The sequence below is a fragment of the Vicia villosa genome, linkage group LG4 (genome assembly GCF_029867415.1).
Source record: "Vicia villosa cultivar HV-30 ecotype Madison, WI linkage group LG4, Vvil1.0, whole genome shotgun sequence".
Taxonomy (NCBI): domain Eukaryota; kingdom Viridiplantae; phylum Streptophyta; class Magnoliopsida; order Fabales; family Fabaceae; genus Vicia; species Vicia villosa.
This window is the reverse complement of record NC_081183.1, coordinates 155,362,015-155,369,915: the sequence shown is the minus strand read 5'-3', so window position 1 is coordinate 155,369,915 and position 7,901 is coordinate 155,362,015. Positions and strand designations below refer to the sequence as shown.

The 7,901-nt window shown below is 34.1% G+C and overlaps 1 pseudogene; it reads left to right on the top strand.

The window, feature by feature from the left end:
- The first annotated feature begins 785 nt into the window (after positions 1 to 785).
- On the top strand, positions 786 to 2,353 carry LOC131600025 (cathecol O-methyltransferase 1-like; annotated as a pseudogene).
- The last annotated feature ends 5,548 nt before the right edge of the window (positions 2,354 to 7,901 follow it).

The following is a 7,901-nucleotide window of genomic DNA, read 5'->3' as shown; positions in this document are numbered from 1 at the left end:
GCAGGTGTTCATAACTGAGGGATCTAGTTCAGTCTGGATTTTGGTTTCTCTGCCCGTTCTCTTCTAGTTGACCTATTTTGTGTTTGATTTTTGCCTTAGTCATTTTGTTGTAATTGTGTGTTGATGTTGTCTTTATGGTTTAGCTTGACACTCATTGTGCCATTTCCGTTTTAGTTGTTAGTGCTTTTTTTATTTATTAATATATTATATTTCTCTTTAAAAAAAGTTTGTTGACCTAAATGATTCAGAGAATCGGAAACACTGACAATGCTAAATACCACCGCATCCCTTCAGTTGCGACACCTACATTGATGAACAAATGTAATAAGCTAAGGTAAATCTAAAATGATCCTTAGTTGCATTGGTGTGTGCTTTAGAGAATGATCATATACGTAAGGTTACGACAAAGCTCATGACAAGTCAAAAAGTACACTAATTACATTTCAATTTTAGTATTACAAACATTAATATCGGCAATGCTGCGTCACCCATGTGCATAATAGTACTATATACTATTCACAGTCATACACCAGTAAAAATGAAAAAATTAAACAAAAAAAATAAAAGAAGAAAATGTCCAAAATATATCAGCAACATTATCACAATAAACTATCAAGTTAATGATTTTTTATCCACAAATCACCTACCTTAAAATTTAAGGTAGCAGTGTCACATGTTCTATTTTAGTATTTTCCAAACAACTTACAATAGACATTACGTTAAGCCTCTCTTTCTTCTCTTCTCTCTATATAAGTAAGATCACAAGAACAAGAAAAACTGAAACAAACTATAGTAAATTCACATGGCTTCTAATAACCAACATTCCAACGGAAATGACAATGATGCCCTCGGGTTTGTCACACAAGTGACAGGTTCAATTGTTCTTCCGTTGGCTTTACGAACAACCATTGATCTTGGTGTCTTTGAAATCCTAGCCAAAGCTGGGAATGGTGCGGAACTATCTGCTGAAGACATTGCTATTAAGATTGGAACCAAAAATCCAGAAGGGCCAACCATGTTGGACCGTGTTCTTTGCTTCTTGTCAAGTCATTCTATTCTAAATGCATCTGTTCCTCAACATCCTCAAAGTTTACAAAGATTCTATAGCCTCTCCAATCGGTCCAGGTTTTTCGTCCCCGATTCCGATGGTGTCTCGTTGGGACCAACATTAGCATTGCTTCTCGACAACGTCTTCTACCAAAGCTGGTTAGTTAAGAACCACTCTTATTATTATAACTTCTGCACAAAATTCACTTTTTAGATTTATTGAATAACTAATGCATGCATCTGATCTATTATAAACCAGATACATGCATACGTGATAATAATTATATTGTTGTTGATTTAGGACGGAGTTGAAAGGAGCGATTATGGAAGGAGGTGTACCGTTTGATAGGGTTCATGGAATGCATGCATTTGAGTATCCACGTGTGGATCCAAAGTTCAATGATGTTTTCAACAAAGCTATGGTTTGCTCAACTACTATAAATATGAAGATGGTTCTTAATTGTTATAATGGTTTTGAGAATATAAATAAGCTAGTTGATGTTGGTGGAGGTCTTGGTATTAATCTCAAATTAGTTACATCAAAATATTCTCACATTAAAGGAATTATTTCGATTTGCCTCATGTCGTAGAACTTGCACCTTCCTACCCGGGTATTAATCATTCATACTTTAAATACCATGTACTTTTTAACTTGATTGAATAACTGATGTATTTGGTTTTTTTATGCAGGTGTGGAACATGTGGGAGGAGATATGTTCGAGAGTGTTCCTTCCGGAGATGCAATTTTTATGAAGGTGGAGTTTACTTTATTAACCATAATTTTTTCAATTATTATTTAGTTGGTATAATTATTAATTGATAGTGATATTTCAGTGGATACTTCATGATTGGAGTGTGATGAACATTGTTTGAAGTTATTGAAAAATTGTTACAAAGCAATTCCTGAAGATGGAAGGTTATTGTGGTGGAAACAGTTCTTCCTATATTGCCAGAGACAAGTGCAATGGCTAAGAATGGTTACATGGTGGATCTTATAATGTTGACACAAAATCCAGGAGGGAAAGAGAGAAATGAGAATGAATTTATGGAGTTAGCAAAAGGATCTGGATTTAGTGGTGTCAAACATGTATGTTCTGTGTCTGGATTAGTGGTTATGGAGTTCTATAAATAGAGAGGGTGTCATCTCAACAAATGTTTACATGTTGCTTTTGTGTGTTGAAATTCTAAGGTATTAGAGAGGTGCATGTACGATCTTAGTTTACTAGCAACATATTAATGCTAGAATAGTTTTGGATTTAGATATTGATTTGGTTCAACGCTTATATTATCTCATTTATTTAGAAGAATTTTAAATATAATTTTAGCTCTTAAAAATATGTGTTTCATGTGTTTATTATGGTGGGTCTCGTGAACCTGTTTGTTTCAATTTTTTTTTTTTTTTTTAGTTTTACATATTTTCTATGATTTCTTTTTTATAAATTTTAAAAAAACTTCAAATAAAAATTAGTTTAAATAATAATTATTAAAATATCACTTTAAATATTTATTTTTTGTTTAGATACTAAAATTTTAAAAAATCACTTAAATTTAAACTGTTTTAAAAATTAATTTTTAAAAAAAATCGTAATTTTAACTATGTTTTGATCTTCAATAATGTATATTTATGTTATAGGATGTCAAAATTAGTCTTTTAATTTATAAAAAAGTAAATTTAAAAAACTTTTAATATTTTAAAAAATATTTTAAAATCAAATATTAAAAAATAAAATATATTTTAAAAATAAAAAATATTGGAAAAGATGTAAAATTAATAAAAGTATATTTGGTTTATTAAAAGTCTGTTTATTTTTTTATTTTTCCTGAACTTTCAGATCAATTGTTGTACTTTTTAGAATAAAATTATTTCTTTGATAAAAAAAAAAGACGATACATATTTTTAATGGAAAAGAGAGAAGGGAGATAACTCAGTAAAGGTGTATTAATTTATTTGACAAAAAAAGGTGTATTTATTTTTGTTACTTCCTTATCTATAACTTTTTGTTATCCAAAATTTCTAGTTAAATATTAAAAAGAATTTACTAAAAAAATTATTGGTTTTTATTAGAAGTCCATTAGTCAATTTAACTATTGATCTGATTATTTATTGGTGACAAATAAAGTTAATATCAAATCTATGTTAGGATACAAATCAAACTTTAAGTTAATATCAAATCTATGTTAGGATACAAATCAAACTTTAAGTTTTTGACGCAGGCTTATTTCTGCTCTGATGACTCCAAATTTCTTCATATAACAAATTAAGGTAAATCATAGGATTATTTTGGTCAATAATTTGTTCTCTATAGTTGTTTTGTTTGACACCTTGAGGCAATTGGGTGATATGGTTAAAAGGAATGTTATCTTTCCACTCGTTTTCCACCCACTACTACAACACTTTTGAAAAAGGCTACATACTGTATGCTTTCCACTGACCTAAAACCAAAAGCAAGTAAAACAGACATAATGAGAACAACCCACCACTTTTTCTACCCACCCTACCGGATTTTCTCTTTATGCATACAAGCATTCATATCATATATTCAAATCAATCCAAATAAACGAGTAGGGTCACATTGTTCTATTGTTATGTGTTCTCTCTCTTGCTTATTCCCCCCCCTCTCATGCACATTAGAGAAACAAAGAAAGAAAATTAAAAAAAAAATTACATTTTAATAAAAGACACTTCTAACACTTATGATAAGAACCTTTAAGACATCTTCTAAAACATCTTTACAAGAGTTTCTCTATTAATTAGCACATAAATCGATAAGATGTCCACACAAAAGTATACATATCCGGAAATATAGTGGATATAGTTGGATCAATATTAACTCAAAGAGATATTAATTCAAAGAGATTAGTATAATAAAGAAGTCTAAGTGTTTTCTTCGTCATTAACTGAACAACATGGAGGGTGTTAGAAAAGTATATCATATTTTTTGAAGTCTATTACATCTCTGACTAAGAATCATTATAGGATTTGAACTCATTGAAGAGTTAGTCACAACTTGGACTAATTGCTTAATTACAACAATTAAGAGGCTAGCTATTTATATAGCCTATCAAAAGTAGGAAAATAGGAGTGGTGGCTACTAAGTAACGACTATATCTTAGCCAAGTTAAAGAAAAGGAAAAATAAAAGTACTGTAATATAAGTTATATTTTAATATCCTCCCTCAAACTATAGTGTATAACAAGTAATCCTAGTTTGCTAAAAAGGTTGACATAATCTATGGGCATCAAATGGATGGTGTTATCTTGGATCTTGTTGTAAACCACATGGCAATCGAGCTCTATGTGTTTTGTGCGTTCATGGAAGACGAGGTTTGTTGCAATTTTGAGTGCACTTCTATTGTCACAGAAAATGGTGATAGGTTTGTTGATAGGAATGTTGAAGTCATGAAAAAGAAATTTGAGCCAACAGCCTCACAAGTAGTGTTGGAAATGGCACAGTATTCCGCTTCAGAAGAAGAACGAAAAACTTTGTGTTGTTTCTTGCATTTCCTTGAGACAAGGGAAGTGCCCATGAAGAAACAGAAACCTATAATTGACCGGAGTTAGAAAAACCAATGAGAGTTAAGTATGTCTTTGCTTGAAGTAAAGTCTCAGTGCTGAAGCTTTCTTTATGTAGCGCAAAATTCTGAAAGCATCTTGCATATGTGTTTCTATTGGGGAGGCAAGGTTTTGACTAAGCCTACAAAAAAGAATTAATGTCAAGACGTGAATGAGTCAAATACATTAACTTACCAATGAGACTCCGAAAGATAGTAGGATCTGAAATGAGAGGTGTTTTGTCACAGTTTAAGTTATGGCTGGGATCCATAGGTGTTAGGGTCTGCTTAGCTGCAAGTAGGGATGTTTCTTATAAGAGATATAGGCTATATTTACGCTGATAGAGAGAGATACCATGGGAACTTCTTGCAACCTCAAAACCTGGAAATACTTAAGGATGCCCAAGTCTTTAATGATGAAGGTGTTGTCAAGGACATTTTTAATATGATTAATCTCAATAAGGCTGTTTCATGCAAGTACTAAATCATCAACGTAAACAAGAATAGTTGTAAAGAAATTGTCAGTTTTCTTTGTGAATAATGAATAGTCAGATTTAGATTGAAAATCACCTAAAGAGATGAGAGTATTAGTTAGTTTGTGATTCCATTTCCTACTGGCCTGATTGAGGCCGTAAATCGATCTTTTAAGCTTACAAACAAGGTTCTTGTTAGAGACTTCTAGGCCTGGTGGTATTTTCATATAGACTTCTTCTTCCAAGTCAGCGTTGTAATGTAACACCCCTCTAATAACCCGCGGCAATTAAACAATTAATAAATCAGAGTAGGCATGCAAGGGGTATCACAATTCGTAAAATAATAAAAATACCACGTCAGTATAGTCATGCATCCACTGAAAACAACTGAATTTATAACTCATTAAATAAATCATGTTTTACACAGCGGAATTGAAACACACAGAGTCAACATTCCTCATAATGTATCTGACTCAATCAACAACCAATTAGAGTTATAACCAACTCAAAGACAAACGTGTTCCCAGTGTTACATCTACCAGAGCATGACACCGACACTATAACTAAAAACCGACTTATGAGCTAATCCTCACCAAGTCGCGCCGCTATCCTCAATCTGAAAATGACAACAAGTAAGGGTGAGTCTCATCACAGTTAACCAATGTTATCACATCATAAATAATAACGTATCATAGTTATATCATTCACCCAATCGTTTCATATTCAGACAATCACCATTCATATATCCACAGATAAACAGGTAATCAACACACAACATATATAATCATGCTATAACAAATCATGCACATGTATGAAACTGACACTATGCATGTGGTACCAATCATCACCAGTGGAATCATCCACCGAGCCGATCTATCATCAATTCAGAAACGGCCCTTGCCAGCACAAATTCCACACAATGGGAATTCTGCCCCTCGCTGAATCCTCTCATCATATAGGATTCAGCTCATGTTCATGAATGCATGCAACATATATATAACATACTTCCAGCATTACCAATCTATGAGTAGCATCATCTATACTCATTTCATCATCATCATCATCATCAATAATAAGCATGTTCATATATACATCACATCATTCAACATAATCAATCATCAGTAAACCACAGAATCATATCACAAGGGCTTACACAGTACCACACAGTACACAAACAGGCATACCAACCGAAAGTTACACATCATCGAACTTTCCAAAAAAAACACAAAACAGAAATTTCACACACAGCACGCCATACGCGTATCATATGATCCATACGCGTCCCATACGCGTATCACCTTGCCTCATACGCGTATCATACGCGTTTCACCCGAATTCAAAATGGCCTAGAACCAACTCATACGCGTATCAGCCCTCGCCATACGCGTATCACCAGAATCATTTTCCTCCTTCCAAAATTCCATACGCGTATGAGCATCCCCATACGCTCTCATACGCAAAACACCAGTACATGGCTCTTGGGACAGGGCAACTGCGTATCATACGCGTATAGCCCCCTTGGGAGTGTCCCCCCATACGCGTATCAGCCTCATTCCATACGCGTATGGCACTGTTTCATACGCGAAAACACCAGAAATGCCCAGTAACCTGCAGAATTCGTATCAGACCAAAACCCATTCGTTTCTACTCATACCAGTCCACGAATTCGAGTCCAAAAACCAGAAAAATGCATCTAACAGTGTACGAATACATCTACAAACAATAGCATATGATTCTCTAACCAATTCTATTCATCATATCCTAATCTATCAGTTATTAGGGATTACAGTTCAAACCCAAATAATGAACACAGATGAATGTCTCAGAATTTGGAATCAATCAACCAAATAATATTCCTAATCCACATTACTACTCATAACACGATAATAGAGATTAAACGGAGAGTCCCCCCTTACCTCAGATAAGAATTTGATCTTTGGTCTCTCCCTCTACAGATCTCCTTCAGTTCCTCGTGTTCTCAGCCTTCGTTCTTTCACGTTCTTTCTTCCTTCCCGGTTCCAAATGTTTATGAAAATAATATAATAATTTAGTAAAAAGGATTATAAAATTACCCTCCCTCTTTTACTAATTACTCATATGGCCCAAATGCCATAAACCATTATTTTCACAAAATCCCCAATAATTCTAATTATTAATTCAATAATCCAATTAAATTAATATTAAAATTATACGGGTGTTACAACTCTCCCCCACTAAAAGAGTTTTCGTCCTCGAAAACATACCTCAGGAAAAAGTTCTGGATAAGAGTCCTTCATCTGACTCTCAAGCTCCCAGGTAACATTGCCTTCAGCTGGTCCTCCCCAAGCCACTCTGACCAAGGCTATTTCCTTGCCACGCAATTGCTTCAGCCTTCGATCCTCAATCCTCACAGGTAAGGTCTCAACCGTCAAGTTATCTTTCACCTGTACATCATCTACTTGGATCACATGGGACGGATCTGAAACATATTTCCTCAACTGAGATACATGAAACACATCATGCAAATTCGCAAGCATCGGCGGTAAAGCGATACGATAAGCCACTTCTCCCACTCTTTCAGAAATTTGGAATGGTCCAATAAAACACGGAGTCAACTTCTTCGACTTCAATACCCGACCAATCCCTGTCATAGGAGTAACTCTCATAAACACATGATCTCCCTCTTGAAACTCAAGTGTTTTCCTCCTCTTGTCATGATAACTCTTCTGTCGACTCTGAGAAGCCTTCATTTTCTCCTGAATCATCTTAATCTTCTCTGTAGTCTGTTGTACAATTTCAGGACCAATCACAGCACTGTCACCAGATTCGTACCAACACAACGGCGTCCTAC